We start from the raw sequence: 16244 nt of genomic DNA on the forward strand, positions 1-16244 counted from the left end.
TTTCAATATTAGTGCACTTGAATGGGCCATGCCTCACACAGACTCCAGAGCGAAACGAATTCGAGAGATGACGGCGAGAACGTTCCGGCGCCCGGGCTGCGAGGGAAGCATTCCTGACATAACCTTCGCGTCAGGAATCACTGGTGTCGCTGGTGGACGGGTGGCAAACTTTAAAAGACTTCTCGGCAAGTGATCATCAGCAGAGGTGTAGAAACTGGTGTTCCAACACCGGTCAGACCTACTACTCGGGGCATTCAACGGTTGCCGTGCTCGTTGAAATGTGGAGAGGCTTCAGCTGATCTACAAAGGGAAAGGCGACCCCGAGTTGCTGTCTTCATATTACCCACTATGTATGATTAACCCTGCTGGAAAAGTGCTCGAAAAGCCCATCGGAAGTAGACTTGCTGAAGCGATACGCGATGCCGGAGATTCATCTCTCCGATAGTTTGATTTTAGAGCAGGGAGATCCACAGTTGATGTCGTCATGCAAGTCATGGATGCTGTTCGTAACGGAGACACAAAGCCGTCGAACTCGACGGGTGGTGCTTCTCCTAACGCTTGACGTCAGAGACGCCTTTAATTCCGTAAGATGGAGGGACATTCTAGGCACACTAGACAATAATTTCCACCTGTCGAACTATCTCTTACGGATGTTGAGGGACTATCTGAGATGGTGTAGTGCTTCTTCGAACGTTTCACAACTCTGAAAGGTCCATTATGAGGTGGTTTCGGAGGTCTCTTGACGTCAGCTCGTAGAAAGACGTGTGTACAGCAGGGGAGATCTTTGGGGCAATAGACCCGTGCTGGATGATAATGGTCGAAATCGGCCAATGTCACCTTCCTCAGAATAGTCTTCAGTCTTTCTACTCTTGGTTGATCGCCTGTGCTGATTGGGGAAAAGAATTCACCTGGAAGCCTGAAAAGCCAATACCGTAGACCAATTCAGCGGTACTGTGCCCAGTATATTTTCTCGGCGTGGAAAAAAGGCCTAATAGAACCTTTGGCAAATGTCGAGTCTACTGCGGATCATCAGACTGGGCCATGATAGCGCTTTTCAGGGACGGGTGCCGGCCTTCGACACATTCTTCGTTAATTGAATGGTAAGCCGTGATTCAGATACGGTCGATGCCTAGGAACTGGGCTAGACTGCTGAATAAGTTGGACTAGAATTGACGTCCTTGGCTCATTGTGATACGGTGAGGAACACCGAATCTAGCTATCCAATGGTTGTAGCCTGGCGATAGTTTACGCTGAAGTTTTTCCGACTTGAATAGCTTCTACTCAACGTGTGCATCTGTCGTTCATAATCAAGCAGAACTTTTTTCCATCGGACGTAGGTAAAGGGTCTATGGTGTCGAGGTGAACGTGCTCAAAACGATCCGCCGTTGATGGAAAAGCTCCACTAGGTGTGAAGGTGTGTCTGTGGATCTTGATCGTCAGCAAGCTGTGCAAGTTCGCGACCATTCTCCAATATTGTGATTCTTATTTGGCCAGAAGTAGGCTTGAGAAGCAAGCTTTCGGGCAGCTTGGATGCCGGGGTGGCAGAGATCACGAAGGCCTATTGGTAGGTAGAGCCGTAGTTTTTTGGTTTTTTTTTCACAGAATAGAAGTTTCTGCTCCGGGGATGTCGATCCATTGGAATCGAAAGTTCAGATTAGCCTATAAATCCCGTAACGATGAGACGCCTCTCCATATGTTGACTAATCTAGTTGGATCTCTAGGTAGACTTATTTCTTCCACCCAAGAAGCCAGTGTATGGGGGACCGTGTTGTCGGTTCCACTCCGGTTGGTGGTGAACTGGTTAATGTGGATAAGGTACCTGGTTCTCCTTGGTTCGATAGTTGTGGTTGAAGGTGAACACCAAAAGTTTGTGGTCTATGCGAGTGGTAAATTGCTGAAAGTGACGTACGGCCCTTTAGATGGCCAGAATTTCACTATCATACGTATAGTAATTGCCCTGAACCTCGTTGAATATCTTTGAGTGGAATCCAAGCAGTTGCAAAGCTCCATTGACTCGTTAGTGAAGTACAGCCTCCGTACCATGATCTAATGCGTCACAATTCAATAATATTTCTGCTTCTGGGTATGAATGATCTAGTAGTGTAGCTTTTTGAAGATCTGCTTTACATTTTTCGAACGCAGCTACTGCAGAGTCGGTCCAGAGGATCGGAGACTTGTTGCTCTCTTTGGCATGTATAGAAATGCGGATAGGGGCTGCATGTGGAAAACATCTTCGGTAGAAGTGCAGCATCGCCAGGAATTTTCGTGGCTGGATTACTTTTCCCGGGCGTATGTAGTCCTGGATTGTCTATACCTTGCTAGGTACTAGTAACACACCTTGCGATGTTACCTTGTGGCCTGGAAAGTCGATTTCCGGCTGACCAAGATCGCATTTCACATGGCTGAGGTTGATTCTGTGCTCTAAGACTCTCTTGAAGACTATCCTGAGGTGCTCCTCGTGCTCCAAATTATCTTTTGAGACGATAAGCATTGCTGTGATTTCTCAATGCCGTTTGAGAAAAAAATTCCTCCCGTGATGAGTTTTGAAGTTAAAACCTGCTGTTTTGATATGAAAATAGCCCCCCAAAAAACCTCTTTGAGGCTCCATAACTATCTAAAAGGGGGTGGCTGATACGAGTTTTCATCGGATTTGAAGTGGTGAACTCTCCGTCTCCATAAATTTTTCATCCCCTCAGAGATGGGGTTGAAAAATCAACTTTTATCGCGATTTAGACTTCGAATCTTCTAAGAACTATCTGAGCAATATTTTGAGATGTTGAATAACCTTGGGTTCCGCCCCTAAAATAAATACGCGTCACCTAATTGTCAATACCATTTTAATGGAATGTGGTCAAAGAGCTGGGTCGATGATGATGTTTGCAGTCAGATTTGGATCATCTAAGAAATGTTGGTTGGTTAATTTGGAATTGGTTGTTTTAATTTCTTACAGTTTCTTTGATATTTCAGTCCAGATGTTACCAGTGAGAGAACTCTGGATTTGGCATTCCTTTTGACTAACCAAATCGATTACCGCGTGAATTTACAACCACAGAAACTTGAAACCAGTGCCGCGACTAAATAGTTCCTGTAGAAATCTAGTCATATAAACTAAATTGAAGAATTTCAGAAAAAATTTCGGGCCAAAGTGCACCGTGGTATAACACAATCATGGAAGGCCTTCGGATCAATAAGATTGGATAATAACTTCATTAGCAGTGGATATTTACCAATTTTTTCAGCATCGATAATTACAGGATAATAGACACGTACAAATACCCTTGAACATGTAATTTCGCTCCAATTCGTTTCTATTTAACCATCCCCAAACAATACGCAGCGATTCGTCATGATTGTTCGCTTTATTCATCATCAGACTCAATTATGATCGCACAAATACAAATAACAACAAACAGAGAAATCTAACAAGCAACAAAGAACATTCGATTGAGAAATCCCACACAATCCTCCACATTCGTCCGGTGAAGCCACATATCCTATTCTCTGTAAAAACTCACCCTATTGAGTCCAAAAATAGCGTCTAATCAGGCTTATAATGAGGACCAGTTGGTATTATCTGCTAATCCATTTGTTACAGTTTGAATTCCATTGAAAAAAGATACGAAACTCTGAATTGAGTCTCTGAAGTCAAGATATCAGCATGATGCCCATTAAGCACTTGTTGCGCGGTTCGTCTTCTTGCACGTTACAGCCACAAATGGAGCAAACACTTGAATCGACTCAAGAACGGAACGATGATGATGCAGGGAATTCTTGGGCTGGGATTCCTTGCGGGTGCCGCTGAAGAGTAGATGATGGCGATGGGGCCGCGGCGGTACTCTATACGAAATCGAACGACATGCAACCAACATGCAACCACTCTCAACTTTATTCTTTCCGGATGTCGATTTTTCAGATGGAAAATCTGTATCTATTGAGTTTTCCGAGTGGAAAGCATCTATTCCCATACGCGTGCATGTGTGTTTCACGTCCAGATAAATGGCGGTAATTATTTCGGGAAACGCACTAATTAATTGAACCGAACCGATTCTGAATGAATCAATAAGATTTTAGAAACTTGTTACCGCGACTGCTGAGTGAGGCCGGTACCTGGAAGAAACAGAACATATGAAATCGAAATTAGTCGTTGAATAATTAATGGAGGCAGATTAATGCTAGTGCCGACAAACGCATGTAATGGGTGAAACAAATGTCAGAGGGATACACGCACCCCTTTCAACAGTCCTAAAAATATTGAATATAATTAGCTTCCTAAGTGTTCTATGAATAATTAGAGTTCGTTCTCCTTCGATTTGTTCTTCAATTGTATCTTTTCACTTAACCTGCGGAAGGACTTTTAGCCCCAGAATAGTTCGTAAATTAAATTTGAATAGAAAGGAATATGCTTCTAACATTTAGATACGATATGATGTAGTCTCCATGAAATAGAAAATTAGGTAATTGATACTGAGTAATACAATATATAGATACAGATATAATAGCAGAGATAGCAGCACCCTTTTTGGTGATTTAAAGTAAAATCATGATAGAGAGAGTTTGAAGGTAGAATGGGATCAACGACGGTAGCAATGAATGGAATGCCGGAGATATTGTTGTGGAGGACATCACAAAATTAATATATACGTAATGTTCGATAGCGTTTATGGAACTTGAAAAGGGACCATTAACCCAAACATTCTTTTGCTACTGGAAGACCGCCAGTGACCAGCTTCGAAATAATTGATGCTTCTAATGAACCTAAAGGGAAATAGGATGATCAAACGACCACCCTGAGTGACCGAAGACAACTTAGAGGGAAGAGCTACCCGAAAGACCTAAAAAGTTGGCGAATTAACCGTGAAGGTTCGACCGCAAATATTGAAGCTCCCTCAAAGTGCTCGGTTGAAACGTCTTTGCACGCCTCTGTAATACCCAGGCTCGTGAATGTGGAGGGGGGAGGGTCCTTTGAGCGCTTTGATCCGTGACGTGTCATTTGTACAAAACCGACGTGTCTATACCGATGCGTGAGTGCGCACCGGATCTAAAAATGACACAATAAATAAGGGAATTCGTCCCCCCCACATACTTGACATCCTCAGGCCATTATTTGGAAGATGTCCCTATCAAGGTTTTGCGGGGTCAGGAGGAAGAGAAAAGAAGCGACCGCGCCTAGATTACCATATGAGACAGGAGAAGCAGGGATCGATCCGTTCTTTTATTTTCCAGGTTTAGCTCGCATTGTGGTTTATCTCGTTAGGTCGTTGTGAATTTCCTTATTCGTTGTGTGATTTTTAGATCCAGTGTGGACCCACGCATCGGTATAGACACGTTGATTTTGTACAAATGGCACGTGAGGGACCAAAGCGCTCAAAGGGCCGCCCCACATTCCTGAGCCTGGTTAACACAGAGGCGTGCAAGAATGTGTCAACCAAGCACTTTGATGGAGCTTGAGTATTTGCGCGGTTAGATTTTTCGGATAGCTCTTCCCTCTAGGTTATCTTGGGCCACTCAAGATGGCCGTTTGATCATCCAATTTTCCTTTAGGTTGATTACAAATAAAATATAGTAAGTCATAGCTAAGTTGACGGACCGCTTCAGCACAGAGTTACGATGCAGGAACGCCCTGATGGCTTTGAAACTTGACATTTTGAGCATACGGGCTTACGAGTGTTCGGGCGCCCGCAACCGAAACAAAAGAAGTTGGGATCCTCCCGAAAGTTTTCAAGCAAATTTCCAATCTGCCGACAATTCCAGTAGACTAAGTCTAAACCACGATCTTGAATCTCAAACTGAAGATTTCCTGAGATGTTCTTTATGTTAACATCCTCTTCAGATTCAGCAGAATAGCTGTGTAATTGGTGGGAGAGCCTGCTTGAGAGACGCTCCTCTAAAATTTCGTTCTGCTGCACTAATTTACGCAGTTCGCTAACCGTACCGTAGAGATAGCAGTTTCAGGTAAAGGTAGGAAAGGACACTCCTTAGCAGCTCAGACGCTAATGCCTTTCAACATATAGCCGTAAAGTCCCGCAGATCCAGAGACCTCTGGAAGGCAATCACCTAAGAGACGTAAAGTCTCAAATACAAATACAACAAACGACTAGCTCTTGTGGTGTTCTACCAGGGATAAAGCAGGGAACTCTACTTTATAAGGTTAGAAAGGAAATTGCGGCTTAGGAACACTTGCTTCCGGGGGGAAAAAGCGTGAAACCTAAACAATAAATGTAAAGACCGGAAACAATGTTAAGAATCGATTGATTCTCTATCCGACAGCGCAAGACGAAGTTGAAAGCCGGAAATGGCTAGCTTTCACGGACTCAAGAAATCTGTAAATAAGAAATATTGGGCCTGAGTCCAGGAAATGTTGGGCCCCACTTTGGGTCTCAGTTGTATGAACTTATTACATTTAGATGGGCAAATGATCATCCTGTGTGTCCGAAGAGGACCTAGAGGGAGAGCTATCCCAAAACCTTAAAGAAATTGGCCAAGTGACCGTGAAGATCTGCCGCAATTTCTTTGAGGTTTTGAGATAGCTCTTTCCTCTAGGTCGTCTTCGACCACGCAGGATGATCGTTTGATCGTCCTTTTTTCTCCTGGTTCATTACATGTTCTAGAAAAGAGTAGCATGTGGCTATACATTGTTGTCAGGAATATTGCTTTCAGAAGATTTTACCGGTAGAATAGCCTGCCTCCTTGACGTAAGGAAAGCTTTCGAATTGGTATGGTAATACGGATTAGTCCCATAACGTCATAAATTTCCATCCTGCAAATTAATCTTTAACTCTATGTGAAAGTTCAGCAATAGCGCCCTTTTCTTTATGCTAGCCCAGAGAGAATCGCGTAAGGATTTCTCTTTTCTGTTCCCCTTTTACGCTCGTCAAGTGGACATCGACAAACCCTCTCTTTCAATATGCCGATGACCTAATAGTGTGCACCTCCGCAAAGTACCTAGTATATGCGCAAACCCGTCTGAACTCAAATTTGGATGAGGTTTGCCAATATTTTACCAAGTGGAAATTAGCTCTCAACCCTCAAAAGTGCCAAACGATTACCCTTCGGGGAAGTAGAACAAAGATGACCCCAAAAATGCTTTTGGCGCCAAAAAACATCAATTAGACTTCCATACCTACCGTTAAACTAATTGTTTATTTAGGCATCACCTTCCACATCACTGGAAAATCTACACCCGGTGTCTACGGCGCGGTCAGTCAGAAAGGATAGTACAGGAACTTCCTTAATGAGAGGAATTGGAAACTTGACTACGGCCACCTATCCGTCACACTGTTGCCTAACTCTTCTAAAATACGGGAAAGGAAGGCTCGCAGAAGAAAACTTTAGCCGCAAAGCAGAAAGGACTACAAGCTTGTCTGCCAGAGCCTTCTCCTCCGTCTGTACTCGGAAAAACGGAAGGAAGGGAAGCTGGTAATGTGGACGCAACTGGTCTAATTCCAGTATGTGGAAACAGATCCATGCAGCCTGGACACCGTCAACCTGGGAGGGCTCCCAGCCGACCACAACGGAAGGCTCTGCGAAAGAAGGCGAAGTTTCTTGGGAACGAGGACATGATAAAAGATATGAAGTTATCTTGAAACGAAGGGAAAACTGGGACGAGCCAATATGGTGAAACTACTCTGGATCATTGTGGTGTAGAGAGAAATTAAATCTCGAATGCTTTGGCAATGTCTCCCGCGCCCGGACCGGAACCAGCAATTGCGGTCTCAGTAGCATTGAATAATGCGGCTATTAAAAACTGGGAACAAGCTTCTTTTAATGACAGGTGGCTTACCCTTAATACTGTTAAACACACCTAAGTTTTCCTGTTAGAATCAAACGAACATACCAGAAAGTTAATTCTGTCGAAAAGTAGGACGACTTGCAGCATTCTGACAAGCCATAATTCACTAGCTGGACATATGTTCAGAATAGGAATTCGTCAAGATGATAATTATGTAATGGGGAAGCGGAATTCTGGCATTAAGCTGGCTAAAGCGCTGGAACTCTGGTCAGCACTCCTCTCCTTCTTGTAGCATTGTAGTGCTGCCGGATTAATGCTTACCGCATCGGTATATATGCTCCTTCATTGGAATCCTTTTCAGGTAGAATACTAACTAGCAAATTCTCGTCAAGGATGCAGACCATCTCAGAAGTGCAGCGGTTTGCATCAACAGAGACTTCCGATATAGATAGAAACAAGACTTTCTATGAGAAGTTGAATCCAGGCCAGGAGAGGTTTCCTAAAGATAACTTCTGATTGTGATGCTTCTCAACCAACGTTCAACGAATATCTAATCATATCGATCACTTCGCGATGGCCAGTGGATTATAGAGTTGTCTTCTGGATGTGGGGAGAAAAAGAGGTGCCGACATCGGCTTCCAATGGGATGGTCACTTGATGGTAGCTTGCCTTCGCTTCCGTATAAGGCGCACATCTACTCCCAGGGGTGGGGGAGTTTCCTCAGTTGGAAAACTATTTCGGTGATCGAACGGCAGACAACTTGAATAGTTCGTCTGGAAATATTGATGAGTACTGGGCTGATTCTATATCCGGCGCAAGTAATGTGGTTAGCCACGTCGCCGAAGGGCACCACAAAATTTGCCCGACTGTCGGTACTTGGAGGCAGATCGAGGAGTCTACATCTTTCAACAAACAGCTCGACTACGTTGATGACATCTGTCTGCTCTCTCAACTCTCTCACCGGGTCATGGATTTTGGCTTTGAATTTGGAAAGCAAGGTAAGTAGAGATGGACCGAAGATGAAGGCCGACAAAACCAAGGTTCTCAGTTTGACGAGTCATTACACTCTCCCTATCTGTATAATGGGCAAAGCATCGAAGGCGTTGATCAATTTGTATATCTAGGAAGCTTGGTTTCTGCCGATAGTGGTACGAAATTTTAGATCCGCTTTCACTGTCTTGTGGGCCTGTGGTGAAAACCATGCCAGTCCATTTATTATTCCTTTATTACAATAGTGTTCATTCCGGGTTCCCGAGGAAATTTTGATCCTAGGAGGAAAAACTGTTCGCTGGACATCATAAATAAAAAATTTGGTCTCCAGTCTACTTGCTTTCTTGGCGTAAGAAATTTCTTCGGGACCAAAAAATGTGTTGTAGGGGATATAACAAGATTATCCAGATGTGGTCAACGTTGAAATAAGTATTACCCCTTAGTAAACTCTCCAAAGCGTAAATTGACAAACAATCGCCTTACCAGGGAGAAAACCAAGCCATCAGCCAGTCATCAAAGTGGAAGCGATTGTTTGGAAGGAGAGGGAACGGGATAATTCCCTCTGCGTCTCAAATTTTCCATTGTTCAATTTCAAGGCTGAGTGCACAATTTTCACCTCTAGCCAGAATTTTCTTTCTATGTACTTGCTTGGAACACACAAGTGATTGGCGACATGGCTTAAAGTGTTACGTAAGGCAAGCTTCGGGTTTTGCAACCTGTTTCAAAGTACAAAAGCATGGGTCAGCGTATTTTAGAAGAACTTCCGAAAAGTCAAGTGATTCCGGGAAAACTGTTTCTGATTTGGATCTTTATATCAGAGTTCTTAGCAGCAACAACATAGAGATCGTCCAAAGAAAATGCTTGCCAGCGGTTCATTTGGACGTAGCGTTTTCCACGTGTTTACAATTCCTTGGTAACGATGATGATGAAATGGACAAGTTAGATTCCGAAAAGGCGAGGTTGTATATCGGTTTCACTTGGTTTACGGGACAAATAAACTGGTTGTAATTTCTGTCACTTAGGATTGAAGAGTTAAGTTTGACTGTTCATCGTTTGTCATACGCCATCAGGCTTCTATATATACCTGAAATACTTGCCAACTGATGAAGTTGAAGGACATGAGTATCCAGAACTTTGTTACCTCTTTGGTGAGGCTCGTGAAGATTTGGGGCAGCCTTTCTCAAATACTACGGATGTAGAGATATGATTAGATTTTTTCGGACCTGAAAGATCATACCTGTCGCTTCGTCCTATTTTCGAGTTGACAAAGCAAGAATTTGGTGTTGATTTTTACTCTTCCTGATATGTTGGTATGACTGGAACTAGATGCCTTCTCTTCTCAACAGAGATTAAAAAGGGTTGAAGAAGGGGGCATGAGAGATCCGAAATATGCATGTATATAATCGCATTGAAGGTAAATTGTGGATATCCCACGGACACTGTCGAAATAATTTGCTTCTAAATGAACCAATTTGTATTTGCTTCCTATTAATATCCACAAACTTGGCCCCTTAAATCCAAAATCTAATGTAATTGTAACAAAAAGAAATGATTCCACATGAAATTAACATCTAAATCTAACTCAGCCTGACACATTACAAAATACACTCCATTGTCTTGAATATCAAAACAATGGTCAACAAGTTCACCCGGCAATTCTGACCATTTGATGGATAGACCAATAGATGTTGAAAATGAATGGCCAAACGGACGGACGGGAGCTCTTTCAAGTGTCACAACAACATTTACTCAAATCTGATTCGAATGCGCAGTCGGACGACTTGAGTTAGGAGCTCAAAAGTGAGTGCACACTTAATATGTATGTTGGAGTGTCAAGCGTACCTTTATTAAGTATTCGTGTGGCCTCAAAACGTTTCCGCACCATGTCCACTTCATTCACCGAATTTCCATCGCACATGCGCTTGCAATTAGACGTTGTAAGTGTCTGTAACGAGCCTCTTCGTATCTGCATTTGGATAGTACATAAATTCTAAGGAGTTATCTATTATACAATGCACTATTGAATCCAAATTAACTTCAATCCGTACTTTCAATTTGTGGCATGCAGCCCAGCCATTAGTTTGTCGTTAGAGTTAGGGGACGGTAGGAGCTCCTGGCGAAGTATTGAGGTAAAATCTGAGAGAGAGAACTGAAGGTGGCTTGGAAAATGGAAAAAAATATTTTTCTTCTTTGTCAAAGAAGATAGCTTAAGGTAAGGTCTCATCAGATATATGTACCTTCAGAACGCTTTTCCGGAACGAAAAGTGATTCAATACAAGGCTATACCAAGAGGTCTATAGGCAGAAAATCCGATCCCGGGGTGCTAATTATGTAGTCATCTCCGAAATTGCATAAATAATCAAGTTGCATGAAAGTTCTCCACCCCGGGCCACCAAGAATATTGAGAACAGAGAGGGGAATCTCCCTCTTCTTCCTCCGAAGGACCGGTGTACCAAGCTTATTGTAAACTGACTACCTTCGTGTTATCATCATCATCAACGGCGCAACAACCGGTATCCAGTCTAGGCCTGCCTTAATAAGGAACTCCAGACATCCCGATTTTGCGCCGAGGGCCACCAATTCGATATCCCTAAAAGCTGTCTCCGCTTCACTTTCTCGAGGGCTAGGTTAAAGAGGACGCATGATAGGGCATCCCCTTGTCGTAGACCGTTGTTGATGTCGAATGGTCTTGAAAGTGATCCTGCTGCTTTTATCTGGCCTCACACAGTGGTTAGGGTCAGCCTAGTCAGTCTTATCATTTCCGTCGGGATACCGAATTCTCTCATGGTCGTGTACAGTTTTACACTGGCTATGCTATCATAGGTGGCTTTAAAGTCGATGAAAAGATGGTGCAACTGATGTCGATATTCCAACAGTTTTTCCATCGCTTGCCACACAGAGAAAATCTGATTTGTTACTAATTTGCCTGGAGTAAAGCCTGTTTGGTATGGGTCAACGATGTTCTGGGCGTATGGGGCTATCCGGTCTAGCAAAATAGAGGAGAATATCTTATAGATACTACTCAGCAAGGTGATACCTCTATAATTGCTGCACTGTGTGATATCTTCCTTTTTATGTATGAGACATATAATGCCTCTCTGCTAGTCGTCAGGCTTTGATTCGCTGTTCCACATCTTGAGCACAAGTTGATGAACCACTTGGTGTAGTTGGTCGCCTCCATATTTAACCAATACACCACTGTGCAACAATGTTCTCCAGTGTTGGGGGTCAGAATGTGCCCCGACATACATGTTGGCACACCCACCGTCTATATGTCGGAAACATTTACAAACTCTTAGAGATGGAAGTTATTGAACTCCTTTTATCGTTTAATGGCCTAAGGATCTGCAGTGCTTTTTGAATAACATCAGATGAGGCACGGATGGAGGTCACGGGCATTGACCCGGTCGACAATTTCGCGTAGAAACATCATACGTCCTTGAGAAGTCGGTGGACGCATGTGTTCATCCCTAACATTAAGAAGTGAATTCAGTGGAAGTGAGGATCAATTATTGAGCAGTTTTCAACAGGATAAAATGGTCACTACAGACAGTGTCTGGACCATTTTAAATGGAATTGTCCGGGATGTGATAGCATTGCACAAAATCCATAGCGTGTGACGTACCCGAGTTCCGCGATTGAAAAAGAAACCTGACAAGTGACCCAGAGAAGATATGGGAAGTGGACCAAGTGAAGTTGCAATTGCAAAAATACAAAATAAGTTACTGAAGAAAGCAAGTGGGGGATCCAAAAGGGTCAAAAGCATGAAGGTCTAAGGGCCAACCCACTCCGTGAAGTAATAACTAAATGGACATTACTCCGCGGGGACTGGGGTTGGTGTTTATGTCCTCAGATATCCCCGTCATCTTAAGGTGATGGTTTAGGATGCAGCAAACCGTGAGTAATCCCTTTTTTGGTTAGATTCAAGAACTCCTTCTTATTGCTGCTCTTTGCTAAGTATTGTGACAGTGAAAAGTTTCCATATTCTTAGAGTGCCATTTCTGCTTATCCTTATGCCAGTTTGAAATTCGCTTGGTTGGATAATCTGGCTATCGGTTAGCATTGCAAGATTCTAATTCCCTCAAATCCCCCGTAGATTGCAGTAAGCACGCGTATATCGTCCGTTCGGTATAATGTCTCTTGAGTTATGCTGGGGTGCTCACTTATTGGCTACACGTGTTTGTTTTTTAGATAGCATGGGTCAATGCGTTTACGTACTGAAGATTGGACTCACGCAACGGTAAGTCGCCTGACTACCGTTTGACTATCTTGTGCTGGCCTCCTCTACGCTCTTCCGCCCAAGCCTGGAAACACACTGAAAACAAACAAAGCTTCCGTCTTGGTACTTAAGCAAGAGCCTTGCGGTATAACTTCTTGCTGAGGATTCGATTCTATAATCGTCCTGATGATTACGGGGCGCCGGGTTGTAGTCAGTATATTTTTGCGACTTTGGCGCACAGGCGAGCTTTATAATGTCTCCATTGGCACAACAGCTCCAACTACGGAGCAGATATACCGATTTGGATGCGGTAGGCGTTGGAGGATCCAGGACCAGGAAGGGCACATTCATATCACTTCCATTGCAGCGCGTATAAAGCTAGCGCCTGTTAAGGTAGCATAGCGAATAGTTTTACTGCAAGGCGATAATACGATTCTTAGGTTGGAGTTCGCGGCAACTCTTCTTCTGGGAGTCATGGTAACGCATGTTCAGCGTTGTTATTAGCAACCATTACGTGCACATATTGGACGGACTCCCAAGTAGTTTTTGGTAGCTTGAAAAGCGCCCAACGGAACTGAAACCGTATGTGGAAAATCGAGTGAGGAAAACCCAGGCCCTTACTTCCAGAGCGAATAGGCGTTACGTGAGATCGGCCGAGAATCCTGATGATTGTGCAAGTCGGGGCCTCTCAGCCGCGGAGCTTCTCCTCTTCCTTGTCAAGGCCCGATGTAACTTGCCGTGACTCAACTAGTTCCTGAAATAACTATGGCATCGCCTTTTCCGGTGGGTTCGCAACAGAGTCAACTAGATGAAAAGCTTTCAGCCATTATGATATCGGAAGCAATTATTCGTGCTCCAACCGTCTCTAGTCATCGACGCTTTCGATAAAGGGATCATCAAGCTTCTAGAGCGATTCAGACAGTGTCGGGGCTTATTGGGTACTGTGGCCTGGATACGGTGTTGGACTCCTTCGCGGCAACATCTTCTTGGCGGCTCTACCATGTTGTGTGACGGATCGAGCAAGGTATCAAGACATGAGGCGCATATCATCACTTGCCATGCCAGAATACGACTCATGTTCCAGGACTTCCGCTCTCGATATTCATTTCGCTGTGCAGTATGCCAACGACATCGAAGGAAGCTGATGGCATAGCAAATTGCACTTCTTCACGCAGCGCCCGTTACTATATCCCTTTCTACTTTCTCTCTTTGGCTACCGGGGCCGACTACTGTGGCCCGCTCATAATGCGCTTGGGCACCACACGGTCTCGCACTACGCAGAAGGCCTACTTGGGAATTTCTGTATGCATGATGGTCGAGAATTTCGCCTCTTAGGCATCTCTAGTCGGTGTACCGACGTCTACAGCGATAATAGCTGGTTTTCATCGGCGTGAATAGGCTCCTCCAGCAGGGTTTGCCTACCTTTGCATCGGAATAGAACCAGCATGCGGTGGTTGATCTTGGCATGATCTAGCATTTCATATCTCCGAGCGCCCCTCACCAGGAAGGGTGATGGGGGGCTGTTCTGAATTCAGCTAAGAATCACTTGACCTGTTTGGTTGGTGGCCAGTCCCTCTGGATGGAAAAACTTTGCACATTGGCTGGGCGCATTGAAGCTCACCTCAACTTCAGGCCTCTCACACTTTTACAAGACGACCCAGATGGCAAATTTACATTATCTCCGTCCGACAGTTTACGTGGAAGACCGCTTCATGAGGTGCCAAAATTTACCGTGTCCGATCTTCCAGGTAATTGACAAAGATACTGGCAGTGGCTTCGTCGCATCCACCAGCAATTCTGGTCACCCTGGCGCGACAACTATTTGATGACACTACAGCTTCGTAGTAAATGACGAAGACGATTCTCCGACCTGGGTTTGGGAGACATCATTTTAATCAAAGATGACAACCTGCAGCCCAACCATTGGCAGATGAGCCGAGTTGTTCAGCTACATCTGGCAGGGATGGTCGCATTCGTAATGTCACCCTGCACACCAACAACGGGTTTGCTACCCGGGCAGTGCAATCACTTTGCTTATTGGTATATTTGGACAATTTTGAAGCAAAAGCTTCGGCCGGGCCCTTCTGTAGTTGACGGCCGAATGGACCACCACCGAAGGTTACATTTGGTTTCAGGTTTTTTCGTCTCCGTGGTTAGATTGGTATTGGTTTGTCTTAATATTTGAGAGGTTTTGGTGCTTTGGTGAAATAAATATATCGGCTTTTTGAAATGGTTAACTCAGGACTACACACCACCGAAACGCTGGCTAGGCAGGTTCTTTTGCTAAGATATCTTGCAAAAAAGCTTAGCTTAAGACTATCGATGCAGAGGAAGATTTGTACTTTCCAAACACTCGTCGAAAAGTCTTTCGGCAAAAATAATTTGGGCTTGCTTTAATCTCAAGATTTTTACAAAGAAGTAGGACCAAAAGTTATTTAGCTGCCGCTAATGCTTACCTATGGTTGTTGGTCTCTTTTCTTGCCTCGCTTCAGATACCTTTGCGTAAAAACCATGCAACCGAACAACATATTCGATAAATTCACTTTCATTTTCAATCAATCAACGTAAATCGTGGTCCCAACAAAGTCTATCAGAAAATCAATCACCTTCGGCTCTAACAATCTCATTAGTAATGTGACAGAACTACCGGGCTCGCGGCTATGAATACTAAGTTTTTTCGTGCAAAATTGGTCAACGTTGAATCCTTTGGAGACACCAGGTCTGATTGTTCACTCTTGCACTCATAGGATCTGTTGCAATACAGCTACATGTGCAGCTAAATTTGTTAGAAAGTTGACAAACAGATCGTGGATAGATTGGTCATGCCGGACTGAAAATTCTTCCGCTGATAGACTCCAATTCAATTCGCATAAAGATTAAAGGGTTTTATTGAGGGTCTGGGGGTAGTATTGTATAGGGAAGACGTAGTGTCCGAGGAGTCAAGTGTGATATAAGAGGACCTTCTTGGTTTGAAGTAGGAGTTTTTTCCGTTTTATTGGCTAAAAGTATCTAACTTAAACAAATACGTATTTCAGGGACCAACTGTCCCCTTCTTCAGTGTTTTATCTTCTGAAAAAAATTTTTCCCCCATTTGGGTTTTTATAGCTGTTCTTGTGATTATATCTTAATTAGTCCTTCCTCAAGGTTCCTCCAAAGGGGAAAATGGTTGCCCAGGCTGGTGTTTAACCTGGTTACGGGGCGAATTTTCGGAATGTGGTGACTCTCCCAGGAATCTAGTCTTCCAACGTCGTTCACCTCCTTCAAGATATTGGCGTTGTCCCACGACGTGTGGTGTCCCTGCTCTAT

The 16244-nt window shown here is 43.9% G+C and overlaps 1 protein-coding gene across 2 annotated transcripts in view; it reads right to left on the reverse strand.

The window, feature by feature from the left end:
- The window catches only part of LOC119649847, a 467192-nt gene that overhangs the window by 373720 nt on the left and 77228 nt on the right, over positions 1-16244 (reverse strand). Inside the window, exon 2 of one of the 2 annotated variants that reach the window (XM_038052203.1) lies at positions 4083-4107. The gene's annotated coding sequence lies outside the window, so the exon portion shown is untranslated. Of the gene's footprint in view, positions 1-3515; positions 4108-16244 lie in introns of both variants that reach the window. The other variant, XM_038052201.1, reaches the window with a different exon arrangement.

Source organism: Hermetia illucens, chromosome 2 (genome assembly GCF_905115235.1).
Source record: "Hermetia illucens chromosome 2, iHerIll2.2.curated.20191125, whole genome shotgun sequence".
In the NCBI taxonomy this organism is placed as follows: Eukaryota; Metazoa; Arthropoda; class Insecta; order Diptera; family Stratiomyidae; genus Hermetia; species Hermetia illucens.